The 15,301-nt window shown below is 43.9% G+C and overlaps 1 long non-coding RNA gene across 1 annotated transcript; it reads right to left on the bottom strand.

The window, feature by feature from the left end:
• Positions 1-252: 252 nt before the first annotated feature.
• LOC308284563 lies at positions 253-838 on the bottom strand. The gene is made up of 3 exons (XR_013962031.1): positions 774-838; positions 566-634; positions 253-312 (listed from the first exon to the last, which is right to left on the bottom strand). It is a non-coding gene; the product is annotated as an uncharacterized lncRNA (long non-coding RNA).
• Positions 839-15,301: the final 14,463 nt, after the last annotated feature.

The raw sequence follows: 15,301 nt of genomic DNA, 5'->3' as shown, positions 1-15,301 counted from the left end.
ATTTCCCCCTTACAGTAAGTGTGTTTGTCTAAAATGTAACGCCAGTGCTGCCATTTCAAAGCCCCCCTCAGGCCCTCAGCTAAAACATTTTGGATGGGTAGATCATGTTGAGCTAGTCATTTTAAAAGTAGATCTCCCTGTGTGGGCACCCCTGGTATAGAGGTATGGTCCTGTAGTGTATGACAGTATTTGTGTGTTGTTCTCTGCATGTACGAAATGGCTTTGTGGTACTTGATAAGTTACCTGTGTCTTCGGGTGTTTCGGATGACAGCGTCTGGCTCATCGTTTGTGGACTGGCCTGAGGGCAGTTAGCTGAGAAGTGCAGGCGGATACACAATTGAGACAATGAAAATATAAAGACATTAGAACATAAAGCTAACAAAGTATAGGCCTATATGGGATACTATATTGATCAGAGTATTTATGAGAACACAGTTGTTCTCAGAAGTAATTAATGTACAATGTCCAAAGTGAGATTGGACACCATGCATGAGTTATGAATAAAGTGATGATGGGAGTTGTGAAATGTGTGAATAACATAGCATTTGTAAAGAAAAGTATTTACTTTTGGTGGGAGTGGTATTCAATGAGCAGGCCTTCCTCTTTTTGTAGTGGCTGCAGTCATTGGGGTTAGCTGAGAAGTGAGTGAAGACAGTTGAAGGGGGCAAAAAATAATTAGGGACATGATGTTGTACAGTTGATGGTTACATGGTGTCGGACTATTAGTGACAATAATGCTCTTTCGATCGGAAATAGGTCAGTGTGCTGGGTACCTGTTGGCACAGTCACTTCCAATGACGGGGTGTTGCTGTTTCCCGGCAGACTGGCCCGATCAGGGTTATCTGAGAAGTTAAATAGTAGGATTTTAGAAAAGAAAGGTAAATTAGAAATGCTAAAGTTATGCTGGTATTGTATTCATATAGAAAAAGAGGTGCATGGGAAAATGTGTTAATTAGAAATGCTAAAGTTATGCTGGTATTGTATTCATATAGAAAAAGAGGTGCATGGGAAAATGTGTTGCTTGTGTGGTCCTCATAAATTGTGTGTGACTTTCTCTTCTGACTTTCCATACAGTGCACAGCGGAAAGAGTTGTATATTGTAAATGACAATACATGATATACAATAACTCTAATATATAGAATAGAGTATTTGTAACAATATAATTATTTTATGCATGGTGCATGCGGTAGGAATTAGTGGTTATGTATATTTACCTGTAACCTCAACCACAAAGGAGTCACTCTGTGAGCTTGTCTGGCTGCTGGCCTGATGGCATCTAGCTGAGATTAGAAATAAGATGTGTACACACAATATAAGCAGGCATCAGAGTGTTTAAAATGCATTTGGTAATATTTTAAATGCATATAGATAGATAGTAATTAGATAGTAATTACTAAATGAACAAAATGTTTATGCAGGCAGAACAATTCATATAGGCCTATACATTTCTGTTTGCATGTCATGGTGTTTGCAATGATTTGAGCTGTAGGCTTACTTGTAACTGAACAGTAAGTCAAATTTGATAGGTTACATTGTACATTTGTAGGGGGTGGTGTGTGCAAACAAAGTCGGCCTACCAAGAGATGCACACACAGACAAATGTGAGGGAGGGGTACACACACACACACACACACACACACACACACACACACACACACACACACACACACACACACACACACACACACACACACACACACACACACACACACACACACAGGGAGGGGACATGGAGCAGCACAAACACACACATAGCACAGATGCACATACACACACATATCACAGATAACCAAGGCAAAAAACTAAAGAGTTTCCACCACTTTAAACTACATTGATTAGACACAATAGTAGTTTAGTAGGTTTTGTGCATATGTTGTCTATAGTTTTAAGTCAAGCAGTTGTAAGAACAGTGACAAAGGTTTGAGGGGGTAGCATGAAGTATTGCATGCCACAACAATAGGAATGTGCAGTACCGACACACGCAAACAACACACACACACACACACACACACACAGACAGCACAGATAAATGCGCCTGAGGGAGGAGAAGTGAGTTTGCACGTCAGGTTGGCTCCGACATGTAATGGTCTCTCTGTCTCACTCACTCACACACACGCACACGCGCACACACACACACACACACACACACACACACACACACACACACACACACACACACACACACACACACACACACACACACACACACACACACACACACACACACACACACACACACACACACACACACACAGTACCGAGGCAATGGGGCTTTGGGGGGGGGGGGGTTTGCTTGCCAATTAGTTTTTAGCGCAAGCGAAAAGACGCACGCGCACGAATCGAACTGGGTTCGATCAGGGCAAAACGCATGGTGTGCATGAGGTCAGAGAATCATTGTTTTCTTTTTGTGTGGAAAAAAATCGCGCATGTGTTGCAAAGCCCTTTCGAGTGAGTCTCACAGACACACACACACACAGTGCCTGATCTCACTCGCTCTCTAGTGTGAGTGTCGCTCTCCTGCTGTGTGCGGGGACTCAGGGAGGCGGGGGGAAGGGTGGAAAGTAGCCTATTTGTGCGGGGAGGCGGGGGTAGGGCGGAATTAAAGTAGCTTCTTTTAAGGAAAGGAATCGTTCATGATTACAATTTATTGTGATTTCGGTGTTATGAACAAAATCACTGATGAACGACAACGATCACACACAGCAACAGTAGGCGCAGTCACACACAGTCACAGATGAGAGGGAAGTTTTATGGCGGATCAGAACGTAGACGCGACAGTCAGTCACACACACACACACACACACACACACACACACACACACACACACACACACACTTATACAGGCAGCGCACATGAGAGGGAATGAGAGAGGGAATAAATCAGAAGCACAACCTGTCAGCCAGTTTAGAAATAAAGTGATCACTCACAAATGTTAAGTAAATAATCACCTGTTGCTGCTGCTCGAACAGAGCGTAGATATCTGGCGTTCTGTGTTCGACGGCCAAGGGATGTTTTTTTTTTCCGTCCCATGCTTTCTTCGGGTTGCGAACTTGTAGTGCTTTTACAATAAAAGCGAGTAAGCGACCGACGCTGAACTGGATAAAAAGCTGGTTTGACTCTCGAGCAAAAAGTGGGTGATCAAAAAAGTTATGAAAAAGGAATGTGCAGTCCATTGAACAAAAGAGGGTGAGTTAAAAAAAAAGTGATGCGTGTGTGTGCGTGTGGTGTTGTTGTGACGAATCGATGCTCTCAGTAGGGTGGGCTGAGTGACGCATGCGCATTGAGCAATAGGGGGGCCTTGCGGGCAAAAATATGCCTGTATAAAAAAAAATAGTTTTATATTAATTGTATGACATTTAAGTACAATAATGGCGGCAAACATAGCTTAGGCCCTTTCCAGAGTATTGAGCAGTGTACATGCCGAGCGGGGAACCGTTACGTTCACTGGTTTGCTGGGAATAGGCCTTCATGGCGTACATGACCTAGCTCTTCAATTATAATATTAAGATATATATACACACATATATATATACACATATATATATATATATATATATATATATATATATATATATATATATATATATATATATATTATTGAACTCAAGCCTCCATGGCATGAGTCATCAATATACAACACAGATGCTAGTGTTGTCAAACAAGTCTGTGAAGCTATACAGTATCTATAAAATCTATGAAACAGCACAAAACACAATTCTCTACAACATATAGTCTGGGTCTCTATACTTCATCTAAGGGTTCTTTGGCCTGAAAAAACCCTGTTTTAAGGCATTGAGACAGGGAGGCTTCCTCTGGTGACTCTGGGTATACGGCAGTGCCCTAAAACGTATCGAATCATGTTGTAAAAGTGTTGTTCTTCTGAATGAAGAGTTTTGGAGAAGAGAATGGCCCCTGGGCTGGCAGGCAGCCAAGACACTAATGGCTGTTCCTCAATGGCCTGTGTCTGTCTGTGGTCTCTGCAGGGAGAAAACTATGTATCTCACCTGGCCTGGCCTTTCCTACCGGGACCTATCACCAGAGTAGAGAAGAAAGACACCACAGCAGAGAAGAAAGGTACCGTATGTATTTCCCTACCGGGACCAACAGTATATCACCACATCAGAGAAGAAAGGTATACCGAGACCGATATCACCACTGCAGAGGCCGTTCCCTACCGGAACCTTCTTAAATCGCCAGCAGTGTTGCCAGGTCTATGAAAACAAGCCCAAAAGAAGTGACTTGGCTACAGCTATGTAAAAATAGCCCATCTACAAGCTCATAACGTGTCGCATCGCGTTATGAGCTTGCAAATCGAAAATAAATCGTAGAGCTGCTGTTTTCAAAACAAGGACATACCCCTGCCATACCCAATTGACGCCCCTGGGTAATTCTGAGAGTCAAACTAATTAGTCTAATGTAGGCCTACATTATGGCTTTTGACACTGGTGGGATTTGACTTGAGACCAACGATAGACTAAAGAAAGAATGATTTCTCGTTAGCTTACAGTGTTTTTTTTCATTTATTTTTTGGTTTGTATTATTTTATTAGATTTCATCGACAAACTCAAAACGTGTCACCTTGTGCCGCGTTCCGAGCTTGTAGAGCTGCTACTTTTTATGATCAAGTAGGTAGTAGGACGCTAATTTACGCAAAAAAACTCCCAAAAGTTAGCAAATATGGAGATTTTAAAGAGGTTTCTGCCAAACAGCAACGATATGGTATTGATAATGTGGACCATGTCACAGAAACATTTCGCTGCTTGTGCATGTGTATGAGCGACAGATAATAAACCCCTCTTGAGATTCCCGAGTCTCGAACAAAAGTTCTTTGAAACAAAATCACTGCTAGAGTGACATTAATACTGCGTCCTCATCAAAAATGAAAGTCGAAGATGATCAAAGTGTTTATTAAATATATGAAATAGAATGTCTGAAAAATGATCAAACACTGATTATATTCCTAAAACCACTCAGGGGAGGCCGGGAGATGAGGCAAGACGTAATAGTTGTTGTTTTGTTTTGATTGCTTTGATGTGATTGTGAAATTCTCATGCAGCTCATGAAACACTGTTAATGATTTGCAATGTTTAAAAAAAAAAGTCAGTATGAGCTGCTGAACATAATATTTTTAAAGTATTTTATTTATGTGCACAAATATTTTCCATTCGGCCTGTGTCTCAGAGGAGGGCTTTGGACTGTTCAGAATGAAACCCGCCTACCAGTGGCATTATCGTTTTACAAACAAGAGTTGTTCCCCCCCCCCCCCCCCCCCCCTTTATTAACGCTAGTACAAATGCTTCCATTATAGCATGCTACCTTTCCAGGAATAAAATAGCCTGCAGTTTCTATTAGCTTGGATTCTCCATTGATGTTGTGACTGGTGGGTTTCTGAAGTGTCCACAGATTATGCCAAAAATTTTACCATATTATAATGAGCATTAGAGGTTGGGAATGGGTGAAGTATACTCTGGTAAATTATCACTGAGAACGAGCCTGCTGGTGGTGGTGGTGTCATTACCAGATGCAATTAGATGATTAATTCAGCTCTGTTCAGGGTGTGTTTCTGCACACACACACACACACACACACACACACACACACACACACACACACACACACACACACACACACACACACACACACACACACACACACACACACACAGATCGAAGACCTGATACAATATTTACACTGAGGCACCTATTAAACTTCAAGCAGCCCTGCTCCTGAGGGGGGCGAGGCCTGCTGTACCTGATCTGCATATAATGAGACGGCCACAGCCAGGTCTGCAGTCAGGCCACTGGAAGACTGCTGTAAATGTCAAGCATAAGAGCAACCATGTACATAAGCAGCCAGGAATAATCTATCTGCGTGTGTGTGTGTGAGAGTGTGTGTGTGTGTGTGTGTGTGTGTGTGTGTGTGTGTGTGTGTGTGTGTGTGTGTGTGTGTGTGTGTGTGTGTGTGTGTGTGCGCGCGCGAGGTTATTCCCTAATTGGGATATAATGAGCCCCAGGTCAAAAGAAGAAGTCATATTTCATACTGCAATTAACAACAAATCTTGACTGTTGTCTGATTTATGAGTCAAGACGAGTGCTTGGATGGGATTAAGAAAGTCATTCTTTCTATATATTGTTTTAATTATTCTCTATAATGCTGCTTTCATCATGCCTTGAAGAAAACATTTGAGTTAATTTAGAGAACAGTGATAAAACATTTTTCTTCACGATACCACTTCCGATACCAATTCCGATACGATAACTTAAGTATCAGTCGAGTCGATACCGATCCCGATATCAGAGTGTAATATTTAAGCAAATCTAGGACAGAGGTCCTCAAAGTGGGGTCCAAGGAAGCTCCCTTGAGGGGGTTCCAAATGGACCCTGTAGGATCCAAATAAGTATGTTGGAATAGTGACAGCTTCGTCGTCACACACCAACCTAGCAGATCTTGAAGCCCACAACAATGTTGCATCATCAAGGTATAAATAGGGCTTCAATTAAAGACATAAGTGTATAAGCACACTACAGAATGAATAGAGACACTCAGCCACATAAAGATGTCAACTTCCTCTGACCACACGGTGTCACTATTTACCCTTCTGAGTGTACAACAGCATAATTATAGAAAACAAAATGTGCACAGAAATACTATTTCAACAACTTCACACTGCATATTCATCACATGCACTCAAAAGATATGTGTTCTTATTGTTGTCAGTGAACGCTCCCTAAAGAGAGATATTGTCCTTTCAGCGACTTACACCTAGCCCCAAAATCGGGAGGATCACTTGTGTTCGCCTCTGGGACGTCCACTAGCTCCGATCCAGTCCCAGCTCCCCGTGCCTCCTCCTGGCTACTGATTAGGGCAGAGACGTCTCGTGTGACCAGTGGCCATTCATTCTAGCTCCACTCTGAAAGCAAAGCCTGGGAGAGGGATAGGAGGAGGTTATGGGCAAACTAATAGGCCTATCTGTTCACCCCCCTTGCTGCATAAACAATGGTACAGTAATACCAACATACCTTACAACTGGGCCATTGTGAAATGAGCCTATTGTTATTCTACAAGAAATATGTGTACAGTACCATACACAAAGCAACACCTTTACACCCCCCACCACCAGATGCTTGATACAAAAGGTGACACTATGGGGCATTGCGAAAACAGACGGCCATACAGCGTGTTCATGCTCCGCCACTGATTTATGCAGTGTTGTTTTGACTTCATCTGGCCTTCACCAGTCGTATGGTATACTACCATGCCTGTTGTTATTCTACTACAAGAAACCCCTTGTGTTTACAGACCCCAAAAAGATGAGAAACAATCAATCCCACACACGGTATGATCCATCTGTGGTATACCTCCCAATACACTGCTGCTGTGCAGTGTGCACTTTGCACTTCATTTTGGAACTTCTATAGTTGTTGCAGTTCCATACACAAAATCAACTGTATTGTCACATGATACGCAGGTGTAAAACAGTGGGTGAGATTTGTTTTTGTGCAACTTTCCATCTATTTGTTATTTCCATAAAAAGAGAAAGGGCAGGAGAAGAAAAAGAAGGGGGAGGGGGGAGCGAGATCACAATCAATAAAAAAACAATCAAATTATTAGTGGTTGTGGTAGGCAAGACACTATTGTTCTGTTCCGAGTTTATGGAGTGACTTTTAGCCAATGAGGAAGCAGCATTCTGACGTCACCTTTATGCAGCCTCGGCTAAAAAACAGTTGTTGGCTAAATCCACAGAAAGTGGATAAACCAAGGAGTTTGCTGTGTACAAGTGCCTTATGTAAACAATTAAGCAACAAAAGGTGAGACAACGGCTAAACATTTCTACACCAGTTAGGATCTCCTTTACTGATGTAACCAGCATTGGTTTGACCTGTACTGGTCTTTGTCCGATGCACAATTCCTTACATAACTATTGCTATTCTGTAACAATGTTGTGTAACAGTTGAACGTCCATAGCCTTAACCAGGCACTGAATACAAAAGTAAGACAGTCCCATGGCCGAAAGGTCAACCCATGCCAGACAGCAATCAAAACAGTCAAATGGCAGATCTATTTGGAAAGAGAAGGACTAATCAGCTGCTCCAGGCTATGGTCAAACATATTGGATTTCTACACTATAAGGGACAGGGACGTGCTGGGCCCCTGATTCAGCCCGGGAAAAAGAGTTGGAGAGGCCCTCATTGCGCGCTATAGAGAGAGATCTCTCTCTATAGCGCTGCTGCTACTCAAAGATTTGCCATTTGGATCATGACAAGTGACAAGCCAGTGGGCCAATTATTGTACACAAGTTATATTTCGTCGTTGTCGGGTGGAAACCTTGTATGTCCAAAACCCTTTGTTTTGTATTTATAATTTAAAAAATGATTTAAACTAGTGAAAACAGCCGATCTACAAGCACACAACGCCTCGCACCGCGAGGCGTTGTGTGCTTGTAGATCTGCTGTTTTCACTACTTTTGTGCAACGGCCTTGTATGATGAAGCAGGGCTTTGCTTTGCGAAGAAATTTATACATTTGAAACTTGGAGATACGAGGTTTCTGCCCGATAGTGACGATTTACTTTGTTGGCCGCCCAGCCCCCAAAATGGAACGAAGGCCGTCATTTTATTTTACATTTTTTCCTAATGGCCGGCCTGGACCGTCCGGGAATGAACCAGTCGTTCGGGAGTTGACCCGCTTTTCCCAATGGCCAGCACGTCCCTGATAAGGGAGCAGAACTCAACAGGCCTCTTACAGCATAGTCTTTCTAGCTTGAGACACATTGTACTAGAGCAGTGGTCCTCAACCTTTTGAGGATCAGGGCCCACTTGAAAATATTTAAAGCTTTCACTCCCCACCCATCAGGGATATTTCACTTTCAAACATGTTTGGGGCACCCCAGACAGTTTTTAACATATTTGATATTAATTTTATCAGACATGCTCCCCTTCCTACACAATCATTGTAACTTCAAACTCCATTTTAACCATAGCGAAAAGAGAGAACAACCAGGTGCTCATGCAGTGGAGGTACAAGTTGAGTTAAAAACGTAAGGTTGGTGCTTCTAGGATCAACAGCAGTAAAACTTGAAAGAAGAAGGTTGATCCGAGTCTCAAAAAGTAATAGAGGAGAGGGTGGGCATAGGCCTAAAATCAAAGTACTTTATTCATTACAAAAAGGTAAAAAAACACCCAGAAAAACACCCTTACCTTACTTGGTTCTGGTGTCTGATATTGTCCTTCTAATGTGTGAGGGTGCTGATTTTTCATTTAATTTTTTAGTTTATTTTATTCTATTATTTATTTTTTCCCCCTAGAAATATTGTAAAAGCCGTAGTAGACGTTAAAATGATTGATTATGATTGTGTTAACTTTGATTTTGTTGGATCATTGGAATAACATAGTATACTTTAAGTAATTATTTAAATCACCTTTTAATATTACTGTTAATTGTTAAATGTTGATTTTTAATTATCATTAAAATCATGATGTTTTGCGCCGCCACTATCCTTGTCCAATGTTCTTACCTGTCAGCCCGAATGATGTTGAATCCGTCCAGGCTGACAACGGAGTCTGGTATGGCTAGCTCCGATCCAGTCCCAGCTCCCCATGCCTCTTCCTGGCTGCTGATAAGGGCAGAGACATCTTGCGTGACCAGCGGCCAATCATTCTAGCTCCTGGGAGAGGAGGTTATGGGCAAACTAATATCTGTCCGATGTTCTTACCTGTCTGCCCGAATGATGTTGAATCCATCCAGGTTGACCACGAAGTCCGGTATGGACTCATCCATCCAGGTTTCAGTCAGGGCGATGACGCAAGCCTCCTTGTAGGCTCTCTTCAGCACCTGGCATGCAAAACGTCCAGCTTCGGTCTCAGAGAGCGGACGTTCGCCAGGATTATGGAGGGGAGATGGGGTCTGAAGCGGCGCTTCCTCAGACGAGTCCGCACACCCCTTCGTCTTCCCCCTTTTCTTGGACGTATCTCCGGTGGCAGAGAATCCACCGGTCCCACCTGGCAGAGGATAGATGAATGCAGTTGGAGGAGATCATCCCGGCTGTAGGTGAGTTTTCCTTCATAGTCACTGCTAACCACCGGGGAGCTGTCGAGGATCATAAACTTATTATAAAAGGAGTGGGGTTTGAACCCAGGAGGAATTAGGTCCAATGCCTTAACGCCTTAACCACTCAGCCTTCCTGGTGACAGTTGCACTTGTTCCCAAGCTTTTTCTCTCACAAAGGAGAAAGCCTCGAATAAGGTCCAGGATTGAGGGACATAGAGTGCATTTTCCCACAGCTACAGCAGTTGTCGCCCTGGAGAAGGGCCAAGAATAAAGCTCCGCCTACTCTGCTGGGGAGAGCCTGGCTATGCAAGAGTAGCTATAGGCTAACACGCAACGGGTGTACTCTCGTGCGTCACCTTCTAAAGTGCAACATTCCAGGCAGCTGGTTCATTGCCTCTTGAGTGCAAGACCTTTACATGTTGATACCAGGAGTGGGATTTGAACCCATGAGGACATCTTCTCCATTGCATTCTCAGTGCAATGCCTTAACACTTTGCTCCATAAAGGATACCAGGATTGGGATTTGAACCCACGAGGACATCTATCCATTGCATCTTGAGTGCAACGCCTTAACCACTCGGCCATCCTGGTGACACTTGCACATGTCCCCCGGCTTTTTCTCGAACAAAGGAGAAAGCCTCGAATAAGGTCCAGGATTGAGGGACATAGAGTGCATTTTCCCACAGCTACAGCAGTTGTCGCCCTGGAGAAGGGCCAAGAATAAGGCTCGACTAGTCTGCTGTGGAGAGCCTGGCTATGCGAGAGTAGCTATAGGCTAAGATGCAACGGGTGTACTCTCCTGCATCTGGCACCTTGTAAACTGCAACATTCAAGGCAGCTGGTTCATTGTCTCTTGAGTGCAAGACCTTTAGATGTTGTTGAACACATGAGGACATCTTCTCCATTGCAATGCCTTAACACTTTGCTCCGTAAAGGATACCAGGAGTGGGATTTGAACCCACGAAGACATCTGTCCATTGCATCTTGAGTGCGACGCCTTAACCACTCGGCCATCCTGGTGCTACGACTCCTTCAACACTTATATAGAACATACGGATACCAAACAAAGGGCATAGCAAATAAAAAGCACCAAACTTTAGTATCCTTAAAGGTAAGTTGCTCTTTATTGAAATATACTCCGCAAGGCAAAGATTGTATACCAGGAGTGGGGTTTGAACCCACAAGGACGTATGTCCATTGCAGCTTAAATGCAACGCCTTAACCACTCGGCCATCCTGGTGACATTTATAATTGTCCCCAGGCTTTTTGACGAACAAAGGAGAAAGCCTCGAATAAGGTTCAGGATTGAGGGACATACAGCAGTTGTTGCCCTGGAGAAGGGCCAAGAATAAGGCTTGCCTAGTCTGCTTTGGAGAGCCTGGCTTTGCGAGAGTAGCAATAGGTTAAGACACAACGGGTGTACTCTTGTGCTTCATTTTCTAGAGTGCAACATTCCAGGCAGTTGATTAATTGTCTCTTGAGTGCAAGACCTTTAGATGTTGATACCAGGAGTGGGATTTGAACACATGAGGACATTCTTCTCCATTGCAATGCCTTAACACTTTGCTCCGTAAAGGATACCAGGAGTGGGATTTGAACCCACGAGGACTACTGTCCATTGCATCTTGAGTGCAACGCCTTAACCACTCGGCCATCCTGGTGCTACGACTCCTTAAACACTTATATAGAACATACGGATACCAAACAAAGGGCATAGCAAATAAAAAGCACCAAACTTTAGTATCCTTAAAGGTAAGTTGCCCTTTATTGAAATATACTCCGCAAGGCAAAGATTGTATACCAGGAGTGGGGTTTGAACCCACGAGGACGTATGTCCATTGCAGCTTAAATGTAACGCCTTAACCACTCGGCCATCCTGGTGACACTTGTATTTGTCCCCAGGCTTTTTGTCGAACAAAGGATAAAGCCTCGAATAAGGTCTAGGATTGAGGGACATTGAGTGCATTTTCCCACAGCTACAGCAGTTGTCGCCCCCTAGAAGGGCCAAGAATAAGGCTCGCCTAGTCTGCTGTGGAGAGCCTGGCTATGCGAGAGTAGCAATAGGCTAAGGCGCAACGGGTGTACTCTCGTGCGTCACCTTCTAAAGTGCAACATTCCAGGCAGCTGGTTCATTGTCTCTTGAGTGCAAGACCTTTAGATGTTGATACCAGGAGTGGGATTTGAACACATGAGGACATCTTCTCCATTGCAATGCCTTAACACTTTGCTCCGTAAAGGATAGCAGGAGTGGGATTTGAACCCACGAGGACTACTGTCCATTGCATCTTGACTGCAACGCCTTAACCACTCAGCCATCCTGGTGCTACGACTCCTTCAACACTTATATAGAACATACGGATACCAAACAAAGGGCATAGCATATAAAAAGCACCAAACTTTAGTATCCTTAAAGGTAAGTTGCCCTTTATTGAAATATACTCCGCAAGGCAAAGATTGTATACCAGGAGTGGGGTTTGAACCAACGAGGACATATGTCCATTGCAGCTTAAATGCAACGCCTTAACCACTCGGCCATCCTGGTGACATTTGTAATTGTCCCCAGGCTTTTTCTCGAACAAAGGAGAAAGCCTCGAATAAGGTTCAGGATTGAGGGACATACAGCAGTTGTTGCCCTGGAGAAGGGCCTAGAATAAGGCTTGCCTAGTCTGCTTTGGAGAGCCTGGCTTTGCGAGAGTAGCAATAGGTTAAGACACAACAGGTGTACTCTCGTGCTTCATCTTCTAGAGTGCAACATTCCAGGCAGTTGATTAATTGTCTCTTGAGTGCAAGACCTTTAGATGTTGATACCAGGAGTGGGATTTGAACACATGAGGACATCTTCTCCATTGCAATGCCTTAACACTTTGCTCCGTAAAGGATACCAGGAGTGGGATTTGAACCCACGAGGACTACTGTCCATTGCATCTTGAGTGCAACGCCTTAACCACTCGGCCATCCTGGTGCTACAACTCCTTAAACACTTATATAGAACATACGGATACCAAACAAAGGGCATAGCAAATAAAAAGCACCAAACTTTAGTATCCTTAAAGGTAAGTTGCCCTTTATTGAAATATACTCCACAAGGCAAAGATTGTATACCAGGAGTGGGGTTTGAACCCACGAGGACGTACGTCCATTGCAGCTTAAATGCAACGCCTTAACCACTCGGCCATCCTGGTGACACTTGTATTTGTCCCCAGGCTTTTTCTCGAACAAAGGAGAAAGCCTCGAATAACGTCTAGGATTGAGGGACATTGAGTGCATTTTCCCACACCTACAGCAGTTGTCGCCCCCTAGAAGGGCCAAGAATAAGGCTCGCCTAGTCTGCTGTGGAGAGCCTGGCTATGCGAGAGTAGCAATAGGCTAAGGCGCAACAGGTGTACTCTCGTGCGTCACCTTCTAAAGTGCAACATTCCAGGCAGCTGGTTCATTGTCTCTTGAGTGCAAGACCTTTAGATGTTGATACCAGGAGTGGGATTTGAACACATGAGGACATCTTCTCCATTGCAATGCCTTAACACTTTGCTCCGTAAAGGATACCAGGAGTGGGATTTGAACCCACGAGGACATCTGTCCATTGCATCTTGAGTGCAACGCCTTAACCACTCGGCCATCCTGGTGCTACGACTCTTTCAACACTTATATAGAACATACGGATACCAAACAAAGGGCATAGCAAATAAAAAGCACCAAACTTTAGTATCCTTAAAGGTAAGTTGCCCTTTATTGAAATATACTCCGCAAGGCAAAGATTGTATACCAGGAGTGGGGTTTGAACCCACGAGGACGTATGTCCATTGCAGCTTAAATGCAACGCCTTAACCACTCGGCCATCCTGGTGACATTTGTAATTGTCCCCAGGCTTTTTGTCGAACAAAGGAGAAAGCCTCGAATAAGGTTCAGGATTGAGGGACATACAGCAGTTGTTGCCCTGGAGAAGGGCCAAGAATAAGGCATGCCTAGTCTGCTTTGGAGAGCCTGGCTTTGCGAGAGTAGCAATAGGTTAAGACACAACGGGTGTACTCTCGTGCTTCATCTTCTAGAGTGCAACATTCCAGACAGTTGATTAATTGTCTCTTGAGTGCAAGACCTTTAGATGTTGATACCAGGAGTGGGATTTGAACACATGAGGACATCTTCTCCATTGCAATGCCTTAACACTTTGCTCCGTAAAGGATACCAGGAGTGGGATTTGAACCCACAAGGACTACTGTCCAGTGCATCTTGAGTGCAACGCCTTAACCACTCGGCCATCCTGGTGCTACGACTCCCTCAACACTTATATAGAACATACGGATACCAAACAAAGGGCATAGCAAATAAAAAGCACCAAACTTTAGTATCCTTAAAGGTAAGTTGCTCTTTATTGAAATATACTCCGCAAGGCAAAGATTGTATACCAGGAGTGGGGTTCGAACCCACGAGGACGTATGTCCATTGCAGCTTAAATGCAACGCCTTAACCACTCGGCCATCCTGGTGACATTTATAATTGTCCCCAGGCTTTTTGTCGAACAAAGGAGAAAGCCTCGAATAAGGTTCAGGATTGAGGGACATACAGCAGTTGTTGCCCTGGAGAAGGGCCAAGAATAAGGCTTGCCTAGTCTGCTTTGGAGAGCCTGGCTTTGCGAGAGTAGCAATAGGTTAAGACACAACGGGTGTACTCTTGTGCTTCATCTTCTAGAGTGCAACATTCCAGGCAGTTGATTAATTGTCTCTTGAGTGCAAGACCTTTAGATGTTGATACCAGGAGTGGGATTTGAACACATGCGGACATCTTCTCCATTGCAATGCCTTAACACTTTGCTCCGTAAAGGATACCAGGAGTGGGATTTGAACCCACGAGGACTACTGTCCATTGCATCTTGAGTGCAACGCCTTAACCACTCGGCCATCCTGGTGCTACGACTCCTTAAACACTTATATAGAACATACGGATACCAAACAAAGGGCATAGCAAATAAAAAGCACCAAACTTTAGTATCCTTAAAGGTAAGTTGCCCTTTATTGAAATATACTCCACAAGGCAAAGATTGTATACCAGGAGTGGGGTTTGAACCCACGAGGACGTATGTCCATTGCAGCTTAAATGCAACGCCTTAACCACTCGGCCATCCTGGTGACACTTGTATTTGTCCCCAGGCTTTTTCTCTAACAAAGGAGAAAGCCTCGAATAAGGTCTAGGATTGAGGGACATTGAGTGCATTTTCCCACAGCTCCAGCAGTTGTCGCCCCCTAGAAGGGCCAAGAA

Source organism: Nannobrachium achirus (genome assembly GCF_963921795.1).
Source record: "Nannobrachium achirus genome assembly, chromosome: 5".
Lineage (NCBI taxonomy): Eukaryota > Metazoa > Chordata > Actinopteri > Myctophiformes > Myctophidae > Nannobrachium > Nannobrachium achirus.
Note: the sequence above shows the minus strand (reverse complement) of the source record. Positions and strands in the feature narration are given on the sequence as shown.